The sequence below is a fragment of the Cryptomeria japonica genome, chromosome 7 (genome assembly GCF_030272615.1).
Source record: "Cryptomeria japonica chromosome 7, Sugi_1.0, whole genome shotgun sequence".
Taxonomy (NCBI): Eukaryota; Viridiplantae; Streptophyta; class Pinopsida; order Cupressales; family Cupressaceae; genus Cryptomeria; species Cryptomeria japonica.
Window position 1 is genome coordinate 561,856,026 of NC_081411.1, and position 14,267 is coordinate 561,870,292.

Sequence of the window (14,267 nt, forward strand, 5' to 3'; positions counted from 1 at the left end):
ACCTATGTGGACTAATGAGAAATAGGAGTATTCAAGGTGATCGGTACTTCATGATATTTACCGATGATTGCTTGAGGATGATGTGGGTCACATTCTTGAAAGACAAGACATAAGCATTTAGAAAGTTTAAGGCATTCAAAGCCTTGGTTGAAAATGAAAGTGGAAGAAAGCTTAAGTGCTTAAGAACCAATCAAGGTGGTGAATTTACTTTAGAGGAACTCACTAGATATTGTGAAAACAATGGAATTAAGAGGCAACTTTCTGCACCTAGAACACCATAGCAGACGGTATTGCTGAAAGTAACAACCGGTCAGTAGTTGAAGTCGCTAGGACTATGTTAATTCAAGGAGGTGTAGCTAAGACATTCTAGAGAAAAGCTGTCAGTACAACTATTTATACAATGAACCAGATACTAGTTAAAAGAGGTAAGGACAAAACACCCTATGAGTACTAGTATGGTAGATCACCAAATGTCAGTTACTTCAAAAATTTTGGTAGCAGATATTTTATCAAAAGAGGTGATTATATTGGTAAGTTTGATGCCAAGAGTGATGAAGGCATATTTGTTGGTTACTCCACCGAGAGCAAAGCTTACAAGTGTTACAACAACTAGACTACGAAGATCATTGAAAGTGTAAATGTCCAAGTAGATGAGTTTCCTGAAAGTTCAGGTGAAACCAGCAAGGAGAAGGAAGAAGAAGAACCTTACACACTATTTTTGGAACCAAAGTTGGTGAACTAAACAGAGAAACCCGAGTTCAACCAGAACAGGAAGGTCCAACAAAAGATGAAGTGAAGAAGAAGAAGAAGAACCTAAAAACCAAGATCATGTTATTCCAAGGTATGTTAGACTCAAGCATATCCCTGATCATATTATTCGAGACATGAATGTAGGTGTGTGTTAACTAGAAGAGGGATAAGAGAGAACTCTTGTATGTTCTCCACCATTGAGCCTAGAACACCAAAAGAAGCCTTTGGAGATGAACACTGGATCAAGGCAATGGAAGAAGAACCTGACCAGATAAAGAAGAATAATACATGGTCACTGGTACCTAGACCAGAGAATAGGAATGTAATAGGTACAAAATGGGTATTCAGAAATAAACTAAATGAAGATGGAGTAGTGGTCATTTTAGCTTTTGTTTTACATTGGCATTTGCATAGTTAATCATTTTCAATCTTGAACCTCCATAAGGCATCCATAGTGCAAAAATCTTCTGAGAGCTACACTCATTTGGAACTTGGAGAGGAGAGGAACAAGGAAGGAGAAGCTACCAACATGGTAGAGAGCATTTGGAGATGTTTAGTTGCATTTATTAGATTCATTAAGCTTTCTATTTGTTGTGTAGTGTCTTTCTTGATATGCTTGCTTAGGATAGTGTTTAACCTTTGATTTGCTAACACTAATGACTAACATCTATTTCTTGTGCTTCTCTTTGTGTGTATAGCAATCAAACAGGTTTTCTAACAATTCTCCATTTTGGAGAGCATCATTTGGTGAACCCAACGTGAATCCAACACTATTGTAACTTCAAAGACATTTTTTTAGGCTTGTTAGCCCACCATGTGCACTAACTTTTTTTGAATGTTTTAGTTGCATATTTTCTAATATTTTTTTTGTGCAGGTTTTGGAAGGAGTTAGTTTAAAACATTTTAATTTCTTTGGTTTAAAACTTAATATTTCTTATTTTTCACAAAGGGATAAAAATAACTTCACATTTTCTATTTGGTGCAACTAAAACAAACTCAACTTTTTCATTTGGTGCATAAAAAAAGAACTTCATCTTTCTTGTTTTTTACAAAGGGATAAAAATAAGTTCACATTTTCTATTTGGTGAAACTAAAACAAACTCAAGTTCTCATTTGGTGCATAACAAAGAACTTCATCTTTTTTTTTTTTCACAAATGGATAAAAAGAACTTCACATTTTCTATTTGGTGCAGCTAAAACAAACTCAAATTTTCATTTGGTGCATGAAAAGAACCTCACATTTACCTTTTTTGCTACAAAGGCTACATGACTTTATTTTTGTTGACCAGGTTTTCTTTCCAAAAGTTTGTCAAGTGTCAAACATTTTGATATCTTGGTTAAAAAGAACACCATGATTGTTGGAGCAACATCTCCAAATAGTTAGATCACATTGCAATGAAAATTAGTTAAAAAGAACAAGTGCTTTTTGTGATTGGCACACTTGTGCAAAGTTTGTCGAGTGGTCCTACTTCTAAAAAACACTATCCTCTCCCTTGGATTTCGTGGTCCTAGGTGCAAGAGAAAAGTGTTAGTAACACTCAAAATTTTATCTTTTTAAGAGAGGCCTGCTAAGAGACAGATCACTCTTGGGAATGACCTCGCGCGGTAAATCCTTCGAGCCGCTATAGAAATCAGGTGTGAGTGAAAGTTGTAGCCTTTGGTATAGTTTTTCCTACAATGTAACTTGTTGAAAGAACAAATGGGCCCCACCACAAGTTACAAGGCTCTTAAGTGAGTCACTGTAGAATGAACTTATGTCCAAAAACATAAAAAATTACTAAACACCTTTATATAGAAGCCCACCTATTCTATTGATTGAGAATATTTGTGAGAAGTTCAGTGCAAGAGCATAGATGGTTTTGCTCCTAAGATACTCACCATACATATTTCCTTGAGTAGAAACATAGCTTTTTGAAAGGCTACTTGTAGCTTGATAAAAGTGGTGACTCCCCCATCATAGGGATAATCTATTTGTTATGCTCACACAAGACTTAGTATATCACATCCTTACTTGCTACGGCGGGATTCATAAGGTATGTAGTACCAAAGTTGAAGAAATATCAAGATGTGGGCTGAAATTATCGCAATTGACCATTTGACCTTAGGGATAAAGTGTGTTTGAAGTATCTTCATTTGTGTCAAGACCAGTGATAAACTGAGCCGACTTCAGGCTTTTTGGAAAAAGATACTCAAAAATATTTGGAAAAAGGGGTCAAAAAGTTCAAAGATTGGGTTGATTTAGACGCACACTTATTTGTACCTTTTGAGGCAACATTCCTTTGTTTGTGTGCTTGCTTTGTTTTCTTGTCAAAGAAAAATCAAAAGAAAAACCAATTCCAAAACAAGCATTTATCCAACACAAAATTTTCAAAACACCAACCTTTTGGCAAACAAAAAAAAACCAAGGAGACAAACAAAGCTATCAAAACTATATGACCATCCTTCACATTTTGAGAAGGAAGAATCTTCATCAACATATTAATTTGAAGAAAAGACCATTGAGCTCAATGACTTTCATCAAAATAAGGAGATTTTTCTATCTCAATAGACAAATCTTTGTCTCACATAGAACCTTATTACGTCACATGCGTCTATATCTTCAAGGAAAATCTAACGAGTTTGATCAAGAGTCTTTAAACCGCAAATCTTTTACTCAATATAGAGCTTTGAGTTATCATAAAAACAAGGGAGGCAAAATCAACCCTGCCTTCTTTCCCGACATTTGCATCACATATAACATAGCTCGGGAAGAACCACCAACCGCCGAAAGAGAAGAGGAATAATTTGTCCCATTTTTAACACAAAGTTTTTATTGAAGTTAACATTTCATCCATTCTCACATTCATACATCATCAATCCATTCCAACTCTCGAAACATAAAGAGGTCTTTGTCCTAAAGTTCTATTTAGTAATTGCTTGAATCAAAACAACACATCACTTTTTAAAGTGTCTCTACATCTAGGATAAACTCATCCTAAGAGGCATTTCTATGCAGGTTAAAACTAGTCTATGAGTGCATCCTCTCATTACTAGATAGCTTGGTCTACAACACATCTCAAGCCTCTCTAAACCTTATCATATCACACATTTTCAATCAAACACAACAAGCAATTCATAGAAGGACTTTGGTAACATCTACCTTTAGTGTTAGAGATCCATATGCAAAACACTTCACCAAATATTTATCTCTCATTTCATCACCAACTCATAATCATTTTCACCAAACTTCAACAACAACTTTTAAACAAAATGGCTCAAACCAGATCAATGTCTAGACAACTAGAGATCAAGGAGGAAGAGGAGGAAAATCTCAATGAATTCCAAGAGGCCCTTGGAGGAAACACAAATGATGAAAATTTGAGTACTCCTACTCCTACAACAATAGAAAGGGCACAACACAATCCCCTCTTCAATCGACTTTTTGACGAAATCCTCAAGAACAACGTTGATGCTCACTTTTTAAGACTTGCCCAAGAGGGAGCCAGACTACCCTCTGATTTTGATACTACACAATTAAGGCAAGCATCAGAACACCATAGTCATAATGAGGGTGGAAGAGGTCGAGATAACTTTAGATATGACCTTCATCAAGAAAATCCCCCACCTCCTCCTCCTCCTAATGATATTGACATGTTGAGGCAACAAGTCGAGAATTTAGCCCAACAACTCCACAGTGGTGTGAAAACTACCCAGTTTTCACTTAATGATATTTGTCCCTATCCCTTTGATAGGACTCTACATATACCACCTTTTCCATGAGGGTTTGAAACACCTAAGTTTGAAAAGTATCGAGGAAAAGGAGACCCTCGAGATCATGTCAGGGAATTTCATTCAAAGCTTGCCTAGAAGTGGTATATAAAGACACATACTTAATGCGCCTCTTTCCTTAGAGTTTGGGAGGGACAACCACACAATGGTTTTCCCGACTAACAGGCAGCATTAGGACATTCGAAGAAGCGGCCCATAAATTCATTGCACATTATTCACATAACATAGAACATGATGTCACCATGGCCGATCTGGGTAACACCAAGCAAAAACCAGGGGAGCTATTTTCATCTTTCCTACAACGATGGTGACAAATGTCTAGTAGACGTTCTCTTTAGTTACCTGAACAAGAACTAGTGGAAATATTTATTTCCAACTTGAACAAAGAAATGGAATTCCATCTAGACATGAAAGGCACAGATTCCTTTAATGACATGATCACCTAGGGTTTAAAATGTGAACGGGCCCTCATCAAAAAGGGGATTATCAAGATATACAATGAACCTAAAGGCAGCCCTCACCCGCGCTTCAACAGTGATAAACCTAACTTCTGGAATAAAAACAAAAACATCGTCAATGATGGGGTTGTAGATGCAAGGACTATCAAGAGTGCACAACCTGTGGTCCGACTTGCGGGGCAAAACCCCCTCCTAAGAACAACACGGTTGCTCCCCTGCCAAATCAAGGACACAATGTACCGCAAGAGGAACCGAGACAACGCCAGCAAAATTATAAACCAAAACGTACATACACTCCCTTAGGGGAACCTATTGAAATAGTGTTACGTCAGTTGGTCTCTTCAAATCTAGTGACCTTACCCAAAACATCTAATTACATTGTGAATTCCATCAAGGGAAAGGGCATAAAACAAGTAATTGTCATAGATTGAAAGATCTTGTTCAGGATCTTATTGACCAAGGAGAAATTGAAATTGAAGGACATGACCCAAAAACCATGAATAATGATCATCTTATGTTTAAAAATCCACTTCCATCACAAGATCAAAGGGGTCCTTCCACTTTAGGATGAAACACAAATACCAATGATTATATGTGAGTCACCTATAATTACACTGTGAATCACTTATATGATGCCAATGAACAAATTGCAACCATTACCATCAAAGATCCAAGCTCTTCTTGCAATTTTGTTACGTGTCGTAGCAAGTTCACCATTAAAGCAGCTTCACAAAGGACCACCCCCATCCCAAAGCAGTACAACCTTGTGGAACAATTAGATAAAACATCCACACTTATATCCATCTTAGAGCCGTTGCACCTATCCCCATCTCATAAAACAATCATGGATCAAGCTCTTCAAGAGGTGTCAGTCCCTGCCAATCTAAACATAGATCAATTTCAAGCTATGGTTGGTAGTATGAGGTCATCACCATGTCTCACTTTCTCAGAAAGTGACAATACATCCTTCTAGCAACCTCATAATGCCTCACTCCATATTGAAGGCTTTATCAACCAACACAAGATCAAGCGAGTCTTGATTGATAATGGAGCAGGTCTAAATATATGTACACTACAATTGGTCACAACATTAGGATATGTAGTTGAATCAATGGATCCCCGCAAAAAGATAACAATAAAAGCTTATGATGATGCAGAGCGTTCATCAAAAGGAGTAGTTGTGTTACCAATCCGAGTAGGCCCAGTGGTGAAGCATATCATATGTCAAGTTTTGGACCTTCCTCTATCATATAATTTGTTGTTAGGAAGACCTTGGATACAATCCATGCAAGCCGTTCCATCTACCTATCACCAGTGTATCAAGTTCCCACATAATGGTGTAGAAATTACAATCCTGGGTGATGCAAATCCATTCGCATATTGTAATAATATAAATCATCAACCAAAGATTACCGTTCCCAACAATAGAGAAGCTATCTCATCCACATCATATGTAATTCCAATCTCTCTTTCCAATTCAAATACCACTATACCCAAGCAAGAGAAGCTAAAAACGAAAATAGCAGAGGAAGGTCCTAGGGAGTACAATCTCAACCAACTCTTTTGTGTTGGGCAACTACCAACTTCCCCTAGAAATCATGGTAAACCACAAAGGTTACTTCAAACGCCACTAGTCAAACCAGCATGCACTTTGACACCTTTTATCCTTGGAAAGAGTCAAGAAGAAGAGACCAAAGATGAGGACTTAGCAGAATGGATCTATAAAGACCTTATCACCATGGACATCCCACAAGCTAAGCTTCCCACGGATCAATATGGAAAATGCCTTCTCATTATGCGAAGAATGGGCTATGATGGTTAGAGTGCTTTGGGACCTTACAAGCAAGGACAACATGAGCCACTGTAGCCAAAATTAAAGCCTAAAGATAATACATGATTAGGCTTTCAAAAGAAGATTCTTCTGAAGCTCAGATTCAAAGGGAAACCAAGCAAACCTCTATATCAGCCTAGTACTCTAAAGAGGCCACCCTTGATTATATCAGTAGCACCAAAGAACACACCAACTGCCCCAATGCAACTAAGATTCCCAGCAATACCATCCACAACACCAATCATCCCACCAATTAAACCAGGAACCCCATCAACAGTAGCAACTGCATCAATAGCACAATTAGCAGTATCAGAACCCCTAGCAGTCTTGACAACACCAACAATTCCACCAGAAGTAGCAGATTCAACAATGCCAATACTCCCAGTATCGGATTCACTAATCCCAATAATCCTTCCTGCAACACCAACCATTCCATCTCCCAAGGTACATCAATTAATCACACTTGCGGTATTTAACTCAAAGGATATCTCGGTATGGTATAGTAATCGGATACTGGAAAGTGGCTTAGAGATTGACTCACATGAGTGGGAATTTGATTCAGTATATCTCAATACTTCAAACAAGGAAGACGCATCACCACCTCCACCTCACAAAGAAATCCCTATTTATGGAGAAGAACAAATTAAAACCTCTTGGGTTCCTGAACTGGAAACACCTTCCACAGACCCTACATCACATCCTATGCCAGATTCTGACAGGGAGAGTACCATCAACCACCTTCACCACAATGTTTTAACCCTCACTGGCACATCTTATGAACTTAACCTGATCGATGAGGTAATGCCCATTATCCATCCTGAACTCGTTGAATGGAACCAATCTAATCCCCCATGCCTTGATCACTTCCAAAATGATGAGGTGATCATTAACTTTTTGGAACTACATGATAACATACCAAGTGGGGATCACAAAGCTGGATTTGCCATTGAACTTAATAGCACAGCATACTTTGGGGCGGATGCCAAACCTTTCAGCTACAAAAATATTACGATAAAACATGGATCTTCCAATGAAAACCACACGGTGGCACTATTTGATCCCAAAAAAGTAAAAAGAAAGAGTGTATCCAATGGTGAAAACCTCTCTGAGGTGCCTAAGGATGAAAGGTTTGACATTCTCCCCTCTAGTACACAGCAAGAACGATCAACAATTCTCACCGAGGAAACAAAAGAATTCAATGTGGGGACTCCTAAAACTCCTCACCACATACATCTGGCATCTCTTTTAACTCCAGAAGAACAACCTAAGTTTGTTGAATTCTTCCAGAAGCGTCACATCAGCTTTGCATGGTCATATGCAGATATGCCTGGTCTTGATCCTGATTTGGTCATGCATCACCTCACCATAGCAGAAGGAGCTAAGCCTGTCAAACAAAAGCTTCGCAAGATGCACCCTCAAATTGTGGTACTCGTCAAAGAAGAACTCAAGAAACTCCTAGATGTTGGTTTTATTAGACCAATTGATTATGCAGATTGGATATCCAATATTGTACCTATTGGCCAACCAAATGGTGGCATCTGTATTTGTACTAATTTCAGAGATCTAAACAAGGCATGTCCTAAGGATGACTCCCCCTACCAAACATTGACATAATAGTGTACCCAACAGCAGGACATGCCATGCTCTCTCTCATGGATGGCTTTTCAGGGTACAACCAGATAAAGATCGCACCAAAGGATCAACATAAGACAACCTTCACATGTCTATGGGGAACATAATGCTAGAATGTAATGCCTTTTGGTCTAAAGAATGCAAGAGCGACCTATCAAAGAGAAATGACCACCGTCTTTCATGATATGATGCATACCATAATGGAAGATTATGTTGATGACTTATTGGCAAAATCATTAACAAGAGAAGGTCATCTGGAAATATTAGAGAAAATCTTTGATAGATTGGAACAATATCATGTTCGAATCAACCTGAAGAAATGTGTCTTTGGAGTAACCTTAGGGAAGCTTCTTGGATACATTGTCTCAAGAAAAGGCATTGAGGTCAAAGGTCAAAGCAATCATGGACATGCCACCTCCAAGGAACATCAGTCAACTAAGGACATTACAAGGGCGGCTACAATCCATCCTAAGATTCATTGCACAACTAGCAGATAAGTGTCATCCCTTTACACACCTGTTACACAAAAACATCTATTTTCAATGGGATGCCAAATGCCAGCAAGCATTCCAGATGCTTAAAGACTATCTCATGAATACACCATTGTTGATCCCACTGGATCCGAGTAAGCCTTTATTACTCTATATTTCGGCAACAAATACAACATTAGGAGTGCTACTAGCTCAGCACAATGCAGAAGGGAAAGAGTGTATTGTTTACTACATCTCTCGCACACTGGTTGGCTATGAACTCAATTACACACCTATTAAGCGACCTTGCCTAGCAGTAATCTTAGCAGCCACTAAACTAAGGCACTACCAGTTAACACATAAATTACAACTCATTGCAAAGATAGACCCACTAAAGTAGTTGCTCAGTACAGCAGCATTGACAGGTCGCTTGGCCAAATGGGTGATGATTCTAAGTGAATTTGACATCGAGTATGTGGACCGTAAGGCTATCAAGGGTCAAGTTATTATAGATTAGTTGGTCGCTGCACCTCTCATAGGCAATCATCCTCTTATTTCCAATTTTCAAATGAAGAGATACTCATGATCACAATAGCACAACCATGGAAACTATACTTTGATGGTTCATACACTAGGCATGGCTTGGAGGCAGGCATTTTGTTTATCACACCTCAAGGTGACAGCATCCCGAAGTCTTACAGGCTAACTTTTCCATGTATAAACAACATAGAAGAATATGAGGCCTTGATCAGAGGACTCCGACTAGCCATACAATGGAAATTGAAAGAGTTACAAATATATGGTGACTCCCAACTGGTCATTCGACAAGTCACAGATGAATATCAGACCAAGGATGATAAACTCATATCGTACAAGCAAATGGTGGATAGTTTAAAAGCATCATTTACAACTATCACCTTTAAGCAGATACCCAAAGATCATAATCGAGCTACTGATGTTATGGCTACCATTGCATCTCTCCTATATCTTCCACATAATTCAACACGCTACAAGTTCTTGGTAGAACAGCTTTGGATTCCTGTTTATGATATCCCCAAATCCAAGATGATATGTCACCTTACTAGTTCTGAATCCCCATGGTATGGTGAGTTCTACACCTATCTACGTGATCACACACTTCCTCCTAACCAATCAAATAACCAACGTAAAACTTTCATTCACCAAACCGCTCGATATACCATCATTACTGAAACCTTATACCGATGCAGTCTTGATGGTACTCTCCTTCGATGTTTGGAACGGGATGAGATAACAAAGGCCTTGGAAGAGGTACATAAAGGAATTTGTGGGACTCACTCAAGTGGTCCTTCCTTAGAAAAGAAGATCATACGTGCTGGATACTATTGGCCGTCCATGAAAAAAGACTCCTACTATTTTGTCAGAAAATGCAAGAAATGCCAAGTTCATGGAGACCTGATACATACACCAGCGCAAGAATTGCAACCAATCACAACACTATGGCCCTTTTGTCAATGGGACCTTGACCTTGTGGGTAAAATTCATCCATCTTCATCCAATGACCACAAATTCATTATTACCATCATCGAATACTTCACAAAGTGGATCGAAGTTGTTCCACTTACCCAAGTCACCGACAAGCAAATCGCCTCATTTATCCTTAATTACATCATCTTCCGGTATGGTGTACCCATGTCCAACATCATAGATAACGGGCTTCCTTTCAAAAATCAGGATGTCCGTGAGCTTTGTGAGAAGTTTCACATCCAACACCGCTTTTCCACTCCTTATTACCCACAAGGCAATGGTCAGGTCGAAGCATTGAACAAGAACATATTAAGAATTCTGAGGAAGACAATCAATGATGCCAACTGTGATTGGCATGTTCAATTAAATCCAACACTATGGGCATATCGAACTAGCATTCAAACCCCTACAGGCACAACTCCCTACTCACTGGTCTATGGAGTAGAGGCTATCTTACCTATTAAGGTCGGGATACCATCTCTACAGGTTTCCTTGCATAATCTGATAGATGATGAAGCATACAAAGTATCATGTCTCCAAGATTTAGAGCTACTTGATGAAAGGAGACAAGATGCATACAACCACCTCAAGGCATATCAACAACGAATGAGAAGAAGCTATAATCATTAGGTTAGACCTCATGCATTTGAGGTAGGTGATCTTGTTCTCGGGGAGAATCCTCATAACCAACCAAATAGAGAACATTAGGGAAAGTTTGAATCAAACTGGTTGGGTCCATATGTTATCATTGTTGTATTTGGGTCTGGGGCATATCAGTTGGCTACTTTAGAAGGAGAATTGCTAGCAGATCCGATCAATAGCATGCACCTCAAACGATTTCATACATAAGCTATAGAGAGCATCAGGCTCCCATACATATAAGAAAAACACCAAAAACATTCAGATAAATGTCCTGAAGAAAAATACAAAAAAATCAAAATAGTAAAGAAAAATCATGCATCCAAACGGTGAACAACCACTCCAGTGGCACCTTGGGTAAGTGCGATGGTGAAAACCTAGCAAACAGGCGCCACTCATAAATGCTATGGCTCCATTGTCTTTCAGACTTGTTGCAATTAAATTCATTGCATCCACTCATCCATCATTCAAACTATGGCTTGTTATTGATCTACAATCAAGGATAGTACTTCATGCGTCTTGCATCCCGCTTTTTCATAGTCATGTCTAAACTGGGGGCAATGCCCTTAACCTATTGATGGAAGTGAATTCTGCATTACTTGTGATTCATTGAGTTCTTAATTCAAAACTGTCTCACAAAAACACCAAAAACATTTAAAATTGTCTCACAAAAACCAAAAACATTCAAAAACACTCACAAAATCCAAAACACTCAAAACACTCACAAAATCCAAAAAAACATCATAAAACATCAAAAATCAAACAAAAACATAGCAACACCTTGTACATACGCATCCAAGCAGATACCAAACAAACATTTTTAAATACCCAACGATGACCACTTATCAAATCAACCAAACAATCAACATCAACGTGCAAATTGTCTTAACACAGATGCATCCTTCCTTAACAAAACAAAGACAAGATAATATTTTATTTGACAAGAAAAATGTGTTTAATCTATCAAGTACTTGGTCAGTTTGATAAATTATTTATTCATTTATATCAGTTTCCTACTCTACTTCGGGATATCCACAAGTGATTAGAGTAGTCGGGATGGTTCCTAAGCATTGTTTGTTTATCTTTTGTGAATTATTCCAATGAAGTTTTGGTGCATGTACTAATGGTGTCTACGTGGAAAGTTCACTAAGATACGTGATCTTATGCAAAAATCTAGTCATGGATAACTATGGCTTACAGACTATAGCGTATGCCTCGACCATATGAGCATGAACCATTATGAAGGGTCCATATTCTTTATTTGTGTTGCTTGCTTGCAGGTACAATGCTCCAAACTTGGTTCCTACTGCCTTGTCCAAGATTGATACTACCCTTGCTCAATGATGAAAAAAAAAGCACTATGGATTACCATTCCATCTCATATGTATATATTACATTCTGTAGCATTTCACCCATCCATACATCCATATAGCTGCATATAATGCATACATAGTCATAACAATGCATACTCTATTTTTACTCATCTTCTTCCATAGGACTCGATCCTAGGTTCTCCATATCTTCTATCTAACATTGAATCCCCCCTCACCCTCCCCATCCAGGTCATCATCATAATCCCTTCATCGTGTCCCATCAACTAAATCAAGCTCCATTCATCACCGTCCATCTCTAACAAGAGGGGTTGTGTTTCCCATCCTAAGTCATTCAACCCAATCAAGCAAGCTACTTTGTCTACACAGGTACATCGACTCATGCATACCTAGACTCTCAATAGATACTCTGATCAAGTATCTGCGGGTCTCAACAGGTAATCGATCATGGTAATCCTAGACTACACCAGGCATTTCTCATAATGACCTAGTCTCAACGGGGCTACAATGATTCACCACAACCATCCATCACAACTCAAACACTATCAATTGATCAACCAATCAAACACAATCCAAACAGATAATTACATCAATTATCTAAGTCTCAGCGAGTATTTTGCTTCACATACCTTGACTTCATCGAGCAATTACATCAATTATCTAAGTCACCAACAGGTCACTTTGATTCACTTACTTAGACTTTATCTTGTCCAAGCAAACAACTGACATCAACTATCATGCTTTGACTCGACCGGGGTAATTAAACTGATTGCACCAGATTGTCCAACTAATTTTGATTAATTGTATAGCATCAGTCCAAACCACACACTACATCTACTCTATATCTCTTGTATGACCTAAGGGTTCTTGCTGGCTTCTCCTTTTGCCGTATTCACCCCGTCTTCCCCCATTCTTTCATAATTGTTGCTAAATTCATCTCTTCTACTTCCCCGCCAATTTTCATTCTTTTTCGAGAGATCGCCCAATTTTTCAAAATTTTTGGCCCATCTCTCGAGGGGGCATACCACCCATTAAATTAACATTTTATGGGGCATATTTCTTCACACCTATTTTTCTTTCTTTGAAACGACGCGATAAAACGCACCGTCTCAAAGAGGGGCAAATGTAGTCACATAAATTTGTCCAGTTTAATTAAATGAATATTGATATTTATTTGATTAAAAACCCACTAGCCATCAGTTAATTAAATTAACATTTAATTAATTCATCCTCAAACATTCTCCTATTAATTAAATAAATTATTGAATTTATTTTAATTAATTCATTAAACTAAATTCACAATCAATTAAATGAATAAATCTTATTTGTTTCATTTTAACCCCCTTTCCTCTTTTAAATAAATTAAATAAAACATTTATTTAAATCATTAAATCCCCCCCACTTGCATTCTCCTACAAATACAAGTTGCAACCACGAGTTGAAATAAATTTATTTTATTTTAATTTAAATCCAATTTTCCCTCACCCACCAAATCCACTTTCACTCCTACATCGCCTTCTAGACCCTTCTAACCACTTTCTAATCATTCCTAATTAGCCTATCCATCCCCTAAATATTGTCACATTCCTATGCAACTTGGAGTCACTTCTCAAAGCCTTCAAAGTCTTTGAAAAGAATTTAATGCTTTATGTGTCCAACAAGCTAAACTCTAAGGCTTCCAAACCACTAATGGCTCTTACATGACCATTAACGGCTCTTACATAACCATTTATGGTTAAATCCACTTGCTCCCATGGTTAGAGACTTTACCTCTAAACTCAACCCTCATGTAACCCATGTGTCTTCTCAAGCATTTATAGCTTTGACCATGGTTATCCTCACTAACTCTTGCACAAGAGTGTATCCATTGGATAAAGACATT